The 14,290-nt window shown below is 40.5% G+C and overlaps 2 protein-coding genes across 3 annotated transcripts in view; one reads left to right on the forward strand and one right to left on the reverse strand.

The window, feature by feature from the left end:
* Positions 1 to 1,984, reverse strand: part of INSYN2A (inhibitory synaptic factor 2A) — a 62,030-nt gene extending 60,046 nt beyond the window's left edge. Inside the window, exon 1 of one of the 2 annotated variants that reach the window (XM_081954826.1) lies at positions 1,602 to 1,984. The gene's annotated coding sequence lies outside the window, so the exon portion shown is untranslated. Of the gene's footprint in view, positions 1 to 1,454; positions 1,508 to 1,601 lie in introns of those variants that run through there. The other variant, XM_081954825.1, reaches the window with a different exon arrangement.
* Positions 1 to 14,290, forward strand: part of DOCK1 (dedicator of cytokinesis 1) — a 459,011-nt gene that overhangs the window by 217,745 nt on the left and 226,976 nt on the right. The gene's annotated exons all lie outside the window — the stretch shown is intronic.

The following is a 14,290-nucleotide window of genomic DNA, read 5'->3' on the forward strand; positions in this document are numbered from 1 at the left end:
ATTATGAATAAATGCATGATGATGGAATGGCCACATCATGTGATGTCTGCCTAGCATTTTTTTTATCCATTATCTTGATCCTAACCTACATACCTTCAGAATGAGAGAGTACAGAACATGAGAGGTATGAACTTCAGAATGCAGAAAGGAACCCACAGACAATTCTTTGTATCGTTTTTGTTAGTATACCTCCTACGGTTATTTTACTACAGCAGCATCTGCTTTCCAGAATTGGGATGCAATGAATGATCTTTCTAAAATCTCTTTCCCAGCTACTAATGAGTTAAATAATCCCCTATGTGCCTGTCAGATCTCACCTATTTCAACCCGCCAAGGTCGAAATTATATCACTTCACTGCCTTCTCTAGCTTTGCAGTGCCAAGGAGAGGCTGCTGTTCCTTTGGGGCAGGGTCTTTGGAGACAACCATTCAGAGTAATACAGCATTTCGTTCCGGGGCTTCCCGGCCGTGTGAAAAAGACGAGTCTGAAGCTTACATTTGAACTCTCCAGCCTTTTCTACCCCCCCCCCCTCCTCCAAAAGCCAGCTTCTCTAGCTGCAATCTTTGCGCCCAGTTATTATTGGAGCTCGCTGTAGCGTTTTATGAAGTGGAGAAGCTGAGGTCACAGGAGAGGATTTTTATTCGAGTGCTAAAGACGCAAGGCGGACACCTCCCCCCCTCCCTGTCAGCATGAGGCAGCAGGACGCAAGGTCCCGGCGAGCTGGCCGCTGTGACATTGGACCCCGATATGCGCTTTTTGCTCACTTTCTTTTCCTTTTAACCTGGCGCATCTCAATGGGATTTACCTGTTTAGCGGGCTTTCAAGGGGAGGAGGATTTCCCGGAGAGCGCTTCTCCTCATACAGCCCCGGCTTCAAAGCCATAGATAATAATCCCACCAAGGTCCGCGGTGTGTCTTTCTGTGGGAAGTTCTCTACCGCACTTCAACTTAGCGGCACGTTTATTTGACTTGGGATAAGTCTCCGCGTATCACGCAGTCGCCCCCCCCTCCCTTCAAGGGCGGACCTCATTTACAGTCTCATTTTATGGACCAAAAACGAGTAGTAGTAACGGCGGCGGCGAAAAATCTTCAGAGCCAGCGGGAGAGATTAGTTGTCAAATCTACGCCCGGGGAAAGGAACATCCCAGTCCGCCTCAGCACTTGGTGTAAAAAGAATACCGAGCCACCCGATTTGTGGACATATTTTTCCACAGAAGAGCGCAATTTGAGGACATGTGGAGTAGTATTCCCTCAGCTTCTCCCCGCCCCCGCCCTAATTTCCCGTGAAACTTGTAAGGTGCCGCCGTTGGATGTGAAGGGGAGCCACGTCCTATTGCATAACAAAACCCGCTTTCTCTCTCCCTCGCCCTCCCCCTTGAATGTTACGCGCCTTGTATATGCATGCTCATACTTCTCTCCCTGTGAAGTTTTAATTAGGCAGCCATGGTAACTCACTGTTCTCCCGAAGCCTTATTCCGGCATGATGCTGAGGCTTGTGTCAAGGCACTCTTGATCCTCGGGGAATCTGGCGGGGCGGGGGGGGGGGCAGCGTCTGCAGTTTCCCCAGAAATTTCGGCTGATCTGTAGCGCGAGGTTGCTTACCTTACAGCGTTTCCTTAGAAATAAGTAAAGGTCAGTGCAGTTCCTTTGCGATGATGCATCTCTATCGGCTCACTTCTGCAAGCTTGCAGAGGAACGAGCCGCTCTCGCAAGAGCATCTGCTGCAAGATAACACACCAAGGAGGTTTTAAAAAAAGAAAAAGAAAAAAAATCTTCCCGGAGACCCCCAACCACTATCAACGCCTGCTTTCTCTCTCTCCCTCTCTCTCTTCTTCCTCGTTAGATTTCGCAGTCCAACATTAATTCATTCGGGAGTCGCGGAGGCAATTCAATGCCAGAGTAACAGCAGAAGCCACGCAGCCCTGGAAATGTCCTCATTTACTGAACTCCCTCCAATGGGATCTCAGATCTGATTAAAAAATAAATAAAAGGAGGGCGGGAGGCTGTTGTAGGGAAAAAGGAGGAGAAAAGGGGGGTGGGTGGCGGCAGGGCTGCCGCTTTCGCCAGTCCCGGTTTCAAACCTGGCTCCCAGAGCTGTTCACTTTGAAGCATTTTCTGTCGTTTGCCTCCCTCCCCCCCTCCCCACCCTCCCTCTCGGTTTTGCAGACCGGGCGCTCGGGGAAGCTGGCTTTCCTCCTACTTTAGGCAATGCACGAGAGAAAGGAGAGCGCTTGCTGCCAGCCTGTCGGTTTGGTGCCGAGCGGGAGTAGGGACTGTGCGAATGCGCGCGCGCGCCGCCGCCTCGCGCCGGAAAAAGGGACGGGGCGGGGGGGAATTGCCGCTGGTTCTCCACTAGGGAGAGTTGCCGACTTCTTCCGACGCCGGTAGACCGCGAGCGGGGGACTTGTTGAGTTTGGGGGCGAGCAAGGTCCTTCAAGCGGCGACTCTTCGGGAGCGGAGAGCCGTCGAAAACAGCAATGCCCCACCGGCGACGGTACAAACGGCTCAAAACTCTTGACTCTGACTCCCTCCACCCCTCAAAAAAACCCGTGTTATTGTTCCAAAGATGCTTTTTTCAACAGACAGTTGGACTTTCTGGTTTTTCTTTGAAGACGTTTCGCTTCTAATGGATGAGAAGCGAAACGTCTTTAAAGAAAAACCAGAAAGTCCAGTTGTTTCTTGGGAGGGGAAAAGCACCTTCGGGACAACCATGGCCCGTCTGACAGAATCTCCATCCGTGTTATTGTTTGTCGGTAATGCAAAATATAACCAAAGTGCGTTTTGGGGCTCGGTGGAAATAAGGGCAAGAGTCATTTGGGTTCTTGACCAATAAGTATGCAAAGAAATGAACAGCGGAACTTAACTGTACTAAAATTTAGTTTTGTATTGTGTCTCCTTGTTTATTTCTTGAAATTTATTTCTGTACCACTATACAAAAGCTACAGAAATCTCAGCTGGTTGGACCAATTCCATGCAACTTTTAGAAACTGCATTTGGTTTTGCAGGAAATATTGAACTTGGGTGGGTGTAAGTAGCACATGCAGCGTATTTTGAATAATTTGCAAGGATTACAATGCACTGCAGTTGTTAAACTCACCAGCGAGATCCAACGCTTATAAGATCTTAGGGGGCTTCCCTATTGCGCGTGTTTTGATCTGTTTTTTATGCATGACTTATTCTGCTGACAGTTTTTAGACACAAGTGGTTAAATCTCCTGTCCCAGGCCCTCATCCAACTGTCAAGTCTTCGTTAACCACATACCGGTAGCAACTGATGCCTGTCTTACTGCTAGCAAGCGATTCTCTGGAAGGAGAAGCACAGTCAGGAAAATAAAATTGTTTTCTTTGTCCCATGTTAGAATTATAATTCTCAGAAACTGCCTGGGCCAGTCCCCTACAGTTTTCTTGGCAAAGTTTTTCATAAATAGTTTTCCATTGCTTCCTTCCTAGGACTGAGATAGTGACTGGCACACAGTCACCCATCTGGCTTTGTGCCTAAGGCAGGGCTTGAACTCATGGTAGCTTGATGTCTTAACCTGGGTGTTGGCAACCTGCGGCCCATGAGCCGCATGCAGCTCTTTCGTCCCCCACTGTGGCTCCCTGTCATCTGAACCCACCACTAGCTGGCCCCGCCCCTCGCTCTCCCCACCCAGTCACTCCTCATTTGGCCTGAGAAGATAAGGGTGACGGCGGGGGATGGAGATTCGCTCCATATTCTAGAGTGGGAATGAAGAGGACGACGTCTCACCCATTGTGAAGCATGCTAAATGTGTCCGCTCCTCCTGGAGCCCATTACAATGCGGGGCATCAGCCACAGCCGTGCTGGGCCAGTCTCTTTGGGTGGAGAGCAAGTCGTGCATCTCCCTGAGCAGCTGTGGTACACGCAGCACCAACAAGGGCTGGAAGAAGAAGAAGGGGAGGGGAAGTGATTGGGAGGGAAGGGCGAGGGTTTGGGTCAGTCAACAGGGAGCTACAGCAGGGGGATGAAAGAGCTTAAGTTATCTGGGAACCTGAAATGACTCTTTAAATCATGGTAAAAAAGCACCAGAGAAGAAGAAAGCAACACCAGCAAAAAAAACAAAAAAACAAATGGAAATGGTTCAATAGGAAACACACACACACACACACACACACACACGAGTTAGAGAGGGGGGAGAGGGAGAAAGAGTCAGAGAGAGAGAGAGAGAGAAGGAGAAAGATGAGAGAGAGAAAAACAGAAAGAGAGATGAGAGACAGGGAAAAAGAAAGAAAAAAATGAGAAAGAGAGACACAGAGAGAAACACACACACACAGAGACCTGTTTCCCACAGAAAACACTAGGAGCCACAAAACCTGGGTAGGTGTGGGTGAGGAGTCATGTGACTGGGTAGAAGTGGTCGAGTTGGCCACACCCATCCAGGTTTTGTGGCTCCCGGTGTTTTCTGTGGGAAAGGGGTCCAAATGGCTCTTTGAGTGTTTAAGCTTGCAAACTCCTGTCTTAACCAATTCACTGAACTAGCTATCATGTTTTCTTCATTCTTGTGCTAAAACTACTAAGACTTTTCCCTGCGTCACTCATAACCAGTAAACAGTTTTTCTGCACCATTAAATAGGAAGCAGGACAAATCTGCCTTTTTTTAAGAATGGGAGATCTATGGAATAATTTTTTGGCCTGAACTATGGTTTGACTAATGTTTTCTAAGTGGTTAGTTTTCATGACTTTTATATGAGCACGACTCATAGTTTATGCAGCTTTGACACAACCTCCTCATAATTTCTCTGATGATTGCTGTAATATCATGCACTGATAAATTAAATTATGGATGAGTAGGATAACAGCTATCCTATTATAATCTGTTTATTAAATCTCTGCAAAGCATACATTGTCATTACTGCCTCTTTCTAGTAATAAGACAAGAAGGAGGTATATTTATTTTGCAAGGAACTAAATGCTGCAGTCATACAAGAAGCTGATACCATGGTTCAAAGATACCAAGTTAACTCTCAGTGTTTACCATGGGTGAACAATAAAGAAGTTTTTTTTACATTGTCAGTGCTTGAAAATGTTTCCATTGCAATTATATCATGAATAATTACTTATCTGTTGTCTTCAGTTGGCTGTTAGATCTGAAAAGTAATGTTAATTTAATTAAAACCTACATTCATCTGAAAAAGTAGCGTTAGCAATGTGGTATGTTTGTCCAGAAGGGATTATCCAATTAATGATGGTTTTAATAGTTAAATTTTAGTATCATAACTCTAACTGCAGTGTCAAAATTCAGTTTGCTTATAACCCATCTATACTGATCTATTCTTCATGCATTGCTATATTAGTAGTCATCTTGCTTAATGTATAGGCTAATTTTGTTCTGAATGTATCTTAGATTTGGAAACATATAGTTTCAACTGGGTTACCATATAGCAGGGGTGTCAAACTAGTAGCCCATGGGCTGGATGCATCACATGCTGGGCATCCCACACCCAGTTTAGCAAAGGGAGAAAGTCGTGATACATCATGTAATGACGCTGTGGTGATGTGAGTTTGACACACCTGCCATATAGTTTCAACTAGGAATCTAAGCATCCAAGCCAAGTCCAAAAACACTGGAGAATTCTTGGAAGCATAGCCCTCAGTATACATACATCTACACACCATTTAAAAGAGACAATCAAAAAGCAAATAGAAAACAAAAATACCAAAATGCCTCTCAGCAGCAATCAACACCAGATGAGTAGAGATTAATACCAAAGAGAAAAAAACTGCCAAAAAACGTGATAGTAAACAAGAACCCTATCAAAGGGATTACCAAGACCATTTCAATCAAAACTGACAGGGCAAGCAACAAGTATATAAAATCAGAGCAAACTTCACTCCCTACCAGCACTGATGATGTTACATAGTTTGGTAATCAAAAGTCTGCAAGAAAACAACCAAGCTCAGAGAGTGCCAAGGATTGCATATTAAATAAATAAAACAAATATTAAAATATAAACATAAAATGATAAAATGTAAACACAAACATAGATGTGGGGAAGGTCTCTGTTTTCTGACAGAAAAATTAACTGTTCATGTTTCAAAGGTAAGAAAAATGCAAAAGCTATACCAATATTTACCAAAATATTTTGTAGTGTGAAATAACTTCTGGAGAGTCAATTTTTCATTTTCTAGTACTCTATTCTTAAAAGTTTAAAAGGTAAATGCTGAAATTGTTAGTTTCTGTAGCAAGTAATAATTATTTACTGCATAATCATTTTATGTCAACTTTCTTTTCTTCTGTTTACAAATTTTCTTTATAATTTGTCAGATGGTTTATAATCAGTTACTCTATAATCACATGAGTAATATAAGTACATCAAATGGTTATAGAAAAAACGACTATTCTTTGTCCTGCTTTTAATTAATAATAAATCTGATCTTAATTAAAACAGTAAAAATCCAAAATATTCACAGAAAAATATTTTTGAAGTTTCCAAAGTAATGATGGACCATTAGTGGGAACCCAAAATTTATTCATCCATGCTTATCAAGTGATCTTAGCTTAACTGTAAATTAACTTTATTCAAAACGTTTTTAAAGAGATAAATTGGAGAAATGGCAAAAGTGTTAACTGTTGAATTTCTGGGGAGGGTGGGGTAGAGACCTACTATTAAAAAATGTCATCTCCTTCTCTGCTAACTAGAAATTACTTAATAATTCTAACCAATCTTCCACATAGTACATCTTTTCCCATAGTACTTGGGCAAATGTAATGTGCTACTTGAGGGATAGCCACAAAGCCACTTGGATTATTACAATGCAAGGTTAGGCTAGTCTAGTCAACACTAATATCTGAAAAGAACTGCAATAAATCTTTGTCATGAAAAATGTCTTTGTCTCTTCCCCTCTCACTTATATTGTTCATTCTGTGCAGGAATTGGCCTATAATTCCCATTCTTTTTTCTTATTGTCATTTATGCACGCATACATCACTCATACCAATAAGACACAGCTTATAATGGTCATGTTTCTTTCCTTGCCATTTTTTTAATACGGTATGTACCTAAAGAAGAACTAAATTTATAATCGTGATTTTCCTACATATTTGTTCTTACTTAACAGTGTTGAAAAAAAGAGCAGTTTGTGAGGGAATTTGCCTACTGGTGCAGGTGTAAGAATATTGGATGGCCAGTCATATTCCTGTCTACCCATAGAAACTAAGGCCAATGGGAATAGAGTATATTGTTGGTCAGTTTATTATGTCTTCTTGGATGCTTTGTGCCCATAATTGATGTGGTAGTGCTTGTCTGGAATGGAATGTCTGGTATTAACATCTTTGGTATTAACATCTTTTTGTCAAAACACCTTACTGAGACTTATCATTATGCTCACATAGGTTACTTTTTCTTGCAGCACAGCTGCTGTTGGCACGGTCAACTTTTCATATTTTATCTCATACTGATCAAGATATCATTCCAATAATGAATCACTCTTGTACTTGTGGAGGTCTAACCTAAAGGCATTAATATCCATGTTTCTGCTATAGTTTGATAAGAGTTTTTGTTTATTTTCCATTTACTTTAAATTTGCAAACTGTCAAAATCAAATGCTAACAATATATATTTTATTTCTTACCAAACGATGTGCATTTAAATATTATTTTGACCACTTAGTACTTTCCATCTATTACAATTTTAAGTAGCTTTCACAGTTTGGGTAATTACAGGCATAAAAAATATTATTAAGATTGCTCCAGTTTCACTAGGACCATTCTGTTTTCATGTCAAGATTTTTGTTAAATTGGAAGGAGAGAAATTCTTTCAGATATTAACTGTGTTTGGATGTTCATTTCTGCAATCATCTGGGATCAGCAACTTTATTAGATGTTTTGTTGAAAGTAATTATTTTCATATTACTGAATTGCTGCTGTTAAATAAACTGTTGGTTTGTCTGCTGTGCAAATGTAGTTGCAGTTTCTTGTTTTACATTATTGCAGTCTCCCTGCCTTAGAACTGAGAATAACATGTTATTCTGGATACTTTTCTCAACTGCAGATAGGTATTTATGATCTAATTCATTCACAGTTAATTATATTGCCTTTTAATAAGTTATCAGTAATCTGATTGGTTGATTTCTAACTAGTGTATTAAATACGCAGTCAGCATTTGGAATTTTCACTAATTATTAGATATTATCAGCTTCAGAACAGACTGAATATCTAAAAATCTAATTTAAAATCCTAGCAATAAGACACAATAGCAATTACAAGTAGTCCTCACTTAGCAAGTTGCCTTGGATAGCCAAAGCTCACAGTTACAATGGTGTTGAAAAAATAATTGTGACCAATGCCTGCATTTATAATTTTCATGGTGTCTCTGTCATTCATATTTTTGCCATTACATTTACTCAGTATGCATTGTCCTATGTAAACTCATTAGCACAGTTGCTCTTAAGCAACTCTTTGTTTAATGACTAGGTTGCCAGTCCCAAAGCCAGTTGCTAAAGGAGGAATATTTAGTCTAGAATAATATTGTTCTCTCATCTACAGTGCTACTGTTAAGATAATTGTTTATTTACTTAATGGGAAATATATTGGAACATAAGTTTCATAATACTGTAAAATAGATCATTTAGCCTATCTAGCACATTATTTTCAGAAATATCAAGTTTTGGGACAAAACTGAACCTAGAACCATATGGAATTGCATTTATAGTATACAGTATTTAGTAGTAGAAAGTATTAAGGTTTAATTACACTTTTATAAAACCATGGCCACCCATTTAATTAGTGAATAAATGGCTGACAAATGTATTAAGTGCACAATATTACTATGATTACATTTTGGATTTAAACAATATTTCAGTTTTTAAAAAACAGTAGTTCTCGTCAAGAAAGCATATTGAATGGTTACTATTACAACTATAACAGTTTAAAAACCTTTGTGTTACACTGGTGACATTTCTCACTTGAAAAGGAAATATCAGTTTGTTGTCAAAATATATGTTGCGATGGTTATCACCACTTCCAAAACTCAGTGGAATTTCTTCTTTTGGGTTATTAAGAAAGGCTCCACACAGCCTTTGATTCAGCGGTTCTACACTTCTGTTTTGATGCCTGTTTTAATCTTATAGTTGCAGATGTCAGAGTCTGACATAGAAGCTGGGAAAAGGCATGGTCAATAAAGGAAGCAACCAACAGGGACCCCTCTCAAACTGGTGCAGGACAACAGACAGGAGTAGATTTAAGTAATGAACAGTGATTAAAGTAAACTGCTGTCTCTTTAGTTTCTTGGGCTTGGATTTAAAAAAAATAACACCCAGTCTCAGTTTAACTTTTTGGTAATTTATATCAACGGGCATATCTATTTAGGTGTTTATTTGAAAGACTGGAACAAGATAGTAAAAGGAGAGAAACAATATTTGAAGCATTTTGTTATTTTTAAGTGTTTTTGATTTCAAATATGACAGATCTAGAAGCCTTTGTTCTGTATAAAAGTAGAGCATATTTAAAAGGTTGAAGAAAATATATGAAAAAGTTCCAGGACAGAAGCAAAATGCCGCACATTCCCAGTCTGTATAGGTCAAAATTATTAAAAGATATATAGAATGTATAGCAGTGACGTGCGGTGAGCTTTACGGCTGGTGAGGCTGGTGACGTCATCAGCGTGAGCCGCGGTCCCTTTCATGTTGACTCAGGAAGGAGGAGAATGGGACCACGTCAGCGCGCTCCGCGTGACAGCAGCTCACGCTGTGCGATCGCTCCTCCGCGACCCCTCCAGCCTCCCTCCTGCGCGCTCCGTGGGACAGCGGCTCATGCTCCGCGATCCCCTTCATGTTGACTCAGGAATCAGGAAGGAGGGGAATTCCTTTCATGTTGACTCAGGAAGGAGGAGAATGGGACCACGTCAGCGCGCTCCGCGTGACAGCGGCTCACGCTGCGCGATCCCTCCTCCACGACCCCTCCAGCCTCCCTCCTGCGCGCTCCGTGGGACAGCAGCTCATGCTCCGCGATCCCCTTCATGTTGACTCAGGAGTCAGGAAGGAGGGGAATTCCCCTCCTTCCTGACTCCTGAGTCAACATGAAGGGGACCGCGGCTCATGCTGCGCGATCCCTCCTCCGCGACCCCTCCAGCCTCCCTCCTGCGCACATCCCATTCCCCACCTTTCTAAGTCAACATGAAGGGGACCACGGAGCGTGCCTTTTTCCTTTTTTTTTTATTTTCATGATGAGAGCGGTGCGGCTCTGCCTCCCCTGCCTCCCCTGACCGCACGTCCCTGATATAGCTATAATAATACAGTATATAAGATTCGTGTTTGATATTCGAAGAAGCATATAGTTTGTCACCATTATAATGATTTCTTCGTTTATAGTTACTTGCAGGAATGAGGTGCTCAAGTTGAAAAGGTTGCCAGTTATATTGCATAATAAACTAGACTCCTCCCTCCCCTTTTCTCTTTCTCCTCTTTTTCTAACCCTTTTCCTCCTTTTCCTCTTTCTTTCTTAATTCATATTTTTTTAAAGTTGTGATAGCAAATATGAAAGGGTTTCCTGTCATAACTAGTATTCCAATTAGAAGATAGATCTTCAAGCTGGGAATTCAGAAAGACTTGATCTATATCCTTTACATTGAGACCCAGATTTAATGATGTTTCCCCATCCAACAGAAGAAATGTAATTATTAAAACAGATATCAATTTTCATGTTCCTTCTTCATATTGTTGTTATACAATAGATCAGACCTTTCCTAACTTATTTCTTCTGAATTGGAGGATATTTAAAGAAGAAAATATTAGTTTGGGAAGATTAATCACTGTTCTAAATTCTGAAGGCCTTGAAAAGGGTACTCTACAGTCCCTAAACCATTTCTAGCCATCAAAAAATGTCCTTAAATATATGTTTAATTACTTTAGAAGATGGGATTAATGGGCTATTGCTACTCTAAGAGAAACTTATATTATGATTGTTGGGTGGTGAGGGGGTACAATATCTGAATGAGTAATTTACCTTAAGTTGGGGGGAGGGGGTACAGTATTTGGTACAATATTTGAATGAGAAATTTTTTTAAGTTGGGGGGAGGGGAGGGGACATAGTATTTGTATGTGATTTACATTATATGGAGGGGGGGGGTAAAAAGGGGGAAAATTTGTTTCTATAAAACTTTTTCAATAAAAAAAAATGTCCTTCCCAGCCTTCTGGTCTCATGACCTCATTCAGGCACTTGGCAACCAATTTATGACTGGTTACAACACCCCAAGTCATGTTTTGCATTGTTCTTTGACAGATTCCAGATTTTTGCCAGTTTCTGGTAAAAAAAAAAAGACCATTCAGAAAAATGGGTTTGTACTTACAGCTGCCTGATTGGCTTAACAACCATGTAATTCAGTCTTATGACCACATGATTTGCTTAACAACCACTGTAAAAATGGGTTTAGTATTATCACAACTTTATATTTCTGTACAAATATTTTCTAATAAGAAAAATAATGCAATGGAGCTCTTAAGTGAGAATATAACAGATATAGTGGTAGGTGCCAGCAGGCCACTTCAGGAAGAGAAACATGTATTGTTGCAAGCTTCTTCTAAACCATTTGCCTTTGCTCTGGGCTCAGATAGCTATTTTAAAAAAATCTTAGTTCTAGTTACTTATGGTTAATTTGCAGAAAGACAGGGTTACAGATAAGCAGGTGGCTGTGAGATGTATATTTGGGAGACATAACTAAGTAGTAACGGGGGTATAATGCTGATGGAAATCTGTCCAGCTGGGTTTCAGGTGTACAGCAGCTATAGTACAAAGTCAGGAAAAAGAGGTAATTGTAATAATTCATTAACCTTTTGTGAGGAACAGCAATGCTATCCTTGAGATGATTAAGTCCCTGTGCTATTATATTGACCGACTGGTAGATGTACCCAGTGGTGGGTTTCAAAATTATTTGCTTGGTTTTTGGCTGTTTTGGGGGCCATTTTCAGGCTGTTTTCCATTGCTCCAGCAGAAGAGCAGCTTGTGACAGCATGTGTGCCTATAGAGAGGGCTCTGCATGCCACCTCTGTCATGCGTGCCATAGGTTCGCTATCACGGCCCTATACATTCTTCATGCATGTGCCCTCATTTACATTAGGCATGCTAATAATCCCCATGTTGGATTCTAGCGGGACATGTTTAGTCATGCACTTCTTTCATCAGCATGAGAATTCACTTTGTTGCTTTGGAAACAAAACATGAACCTTGTGACATTAATTTTTATCACTTTGAGGGCTTGTTGGACAAGTGCATTTTGGTAGCTAATGGATGTAGCAAGGGAATCCAGGTAGACATTTTTAGAGAGAATGTTATTGTTGTTTCTGTTGTATTCTTTGAAGATGGTCATGGATCTCTCTTTCAGCTAGATCACAATGTGATACAAAGTTTCCTTTGCTTCACAATTCCCCAGGCTAATGACCTCCCAAGCTTTGCCATTATCAGTGTTTGAATGCTTAATAGGTAGTACTATAGTTCTCAGCCTGATTATGATTCAAGGAGATGGTATTTTAAATAAGCCCCTGCTACTTATACATTATCTATAAAATGAGCCTCCTCCTCTCCTATTCATACATTTTAGAAGGATCTGCCTTTCATGGCCTGGCTTCAGCAAAAGGACCACATGTCCATGCAACACCCCCTCCCCCCAACAAGATACATTGCAGTGAGTTGGATTATGTATAAGAGTTGCAAAGGGCGCACCCATTTGGTTGAGAGTTTGGTAGCAGTGGGGAAGTGAGGGAGAACTGGAGCACTGGTTGGAGTGGTGCAATTGCAGGGGGCTTATGGAAACAACAGGAGCTGGGCACATAGAGGACACATTGCTTGATTGAAAAACTGCAGCGGGAGAATTATGTACAGGCACAAGGAGAGTACGGGTGTAGAAAAAATAGAAACCAAGTTGGGAAAAGAGAATAAAGAGTGCTCATGCACACAATTACTACTTGCTGAGGAGGAGATGCAAAGCCAAGATGAACAGTCCATAATCTGAAAACAAAGTGCTATGAGAAAAGCCATAGGCCTGGTCAGGAATATGCTGGGGTCAAGCTCATAGTCAGGAGTAAGAAAGCATGAAAGCGTAGAGCTAGATGCCAAAGTTGCTTCCAGGACCAGGACAATCCCTGCACAGTTTAAATCCTCTACCTGCTGATCTCACACAGCTGAAGCTTTTCTTGCTTGTGATTGCTGATAATGAGGCACTTGGCTTGTGTGAGGAATCTGTGGGATGCCACTTACGTGCAAAGTGCTGATTTTGATGGTGCACTGGGCCTCCTGATGGGGGGCATCCCCCTGCTTTCTAGCACTTGAGTTGGTGAGGGAGGCTTTCATGCTGGCTGAAAGGCTTGAAAGAGCTTTCATGATGGTGTAAGAAGGGCTTTCCTTGATGAATCGGTGGGCATAGCATTTGGCCTGAATCACCCAGGGGATAATACCTAGTAAAAATGTGATATCATTTCCAACTTAATTTCTTTTAAAAATTTGTATTTGTTTTTGGTATTTTGAACATTGTTTTTATATGTAGAATTCTCAAAAGCTTTGGATTTTTAATCAATTATTTTATTGCCTTTTCTCTTTCTGTGATAGTTTATTCTGTGGATTTTAAGATCTGGTATTGTTTGTTGTCTTGGACTTTTTTTGCCAATATTTCTAAAGCAAGAATAAATAATAAGAATAAATAATTAGAACAACCTTGTGTGATCCCTTGCTGATTTGAAAGTCAGCTGTTAGTACTCCATTAGCTGTAATAATTCCTTTTGCCCTTTCTATATACTTTTAACCCAAGCTTTGAATTCCTCCCTGGAGTTAATTTTGTTCAAGATGTTAGTAGAAATGACCACTGTAAATTATCAAAGGCTTTTTTTTCACATCCAGAAAAATTAATATAGTTTTTTTCTTTCTATTTATATGGCCTATTACATTTCTTGATACATTCAATTACATTTATTATAAATCTACTATTATATAATAGCAGTTCCTCTTTGGAATTTAACTTTTTTGGTTCATATGTCTAATACCCAGGACATATTTCTTTAGTCAGTCAGCTAGTATTGTTGTAAAAAATTATAATCTATATTCAGCAGCAAGATTGGTATATTTAATTGTGGCTTCCATTGGTCATTTCTCTTCTTAATGAATGAGGATTATACTTGATTATGGAACATTCTTCTTCTCATATTGGTGGTATTGTCTTTGTTTCTGTAATTTTATTCATTGTGATGTCAATTATTTTAAAAGTTTCTCCTGAAATTCTTTGTAATGTTGAGTTATCAGCCCATCTGGACCGGGGCAGTATATTTTAATATTAGTATTTAAAATATG

The sequence above is a fragment of the Natrix helvetica genome (genome assembly GCF_964273705.1).
Source record: "Natrix helvetica genome assembly, chromosome: 5".
NCBI classification, from domain to species: domain Eukaryota; kingdom Metazoa; phylum Chordata; class Lepidosauria; order Squamata; family Natricidae; genus Natrix; species Natrix helvetica.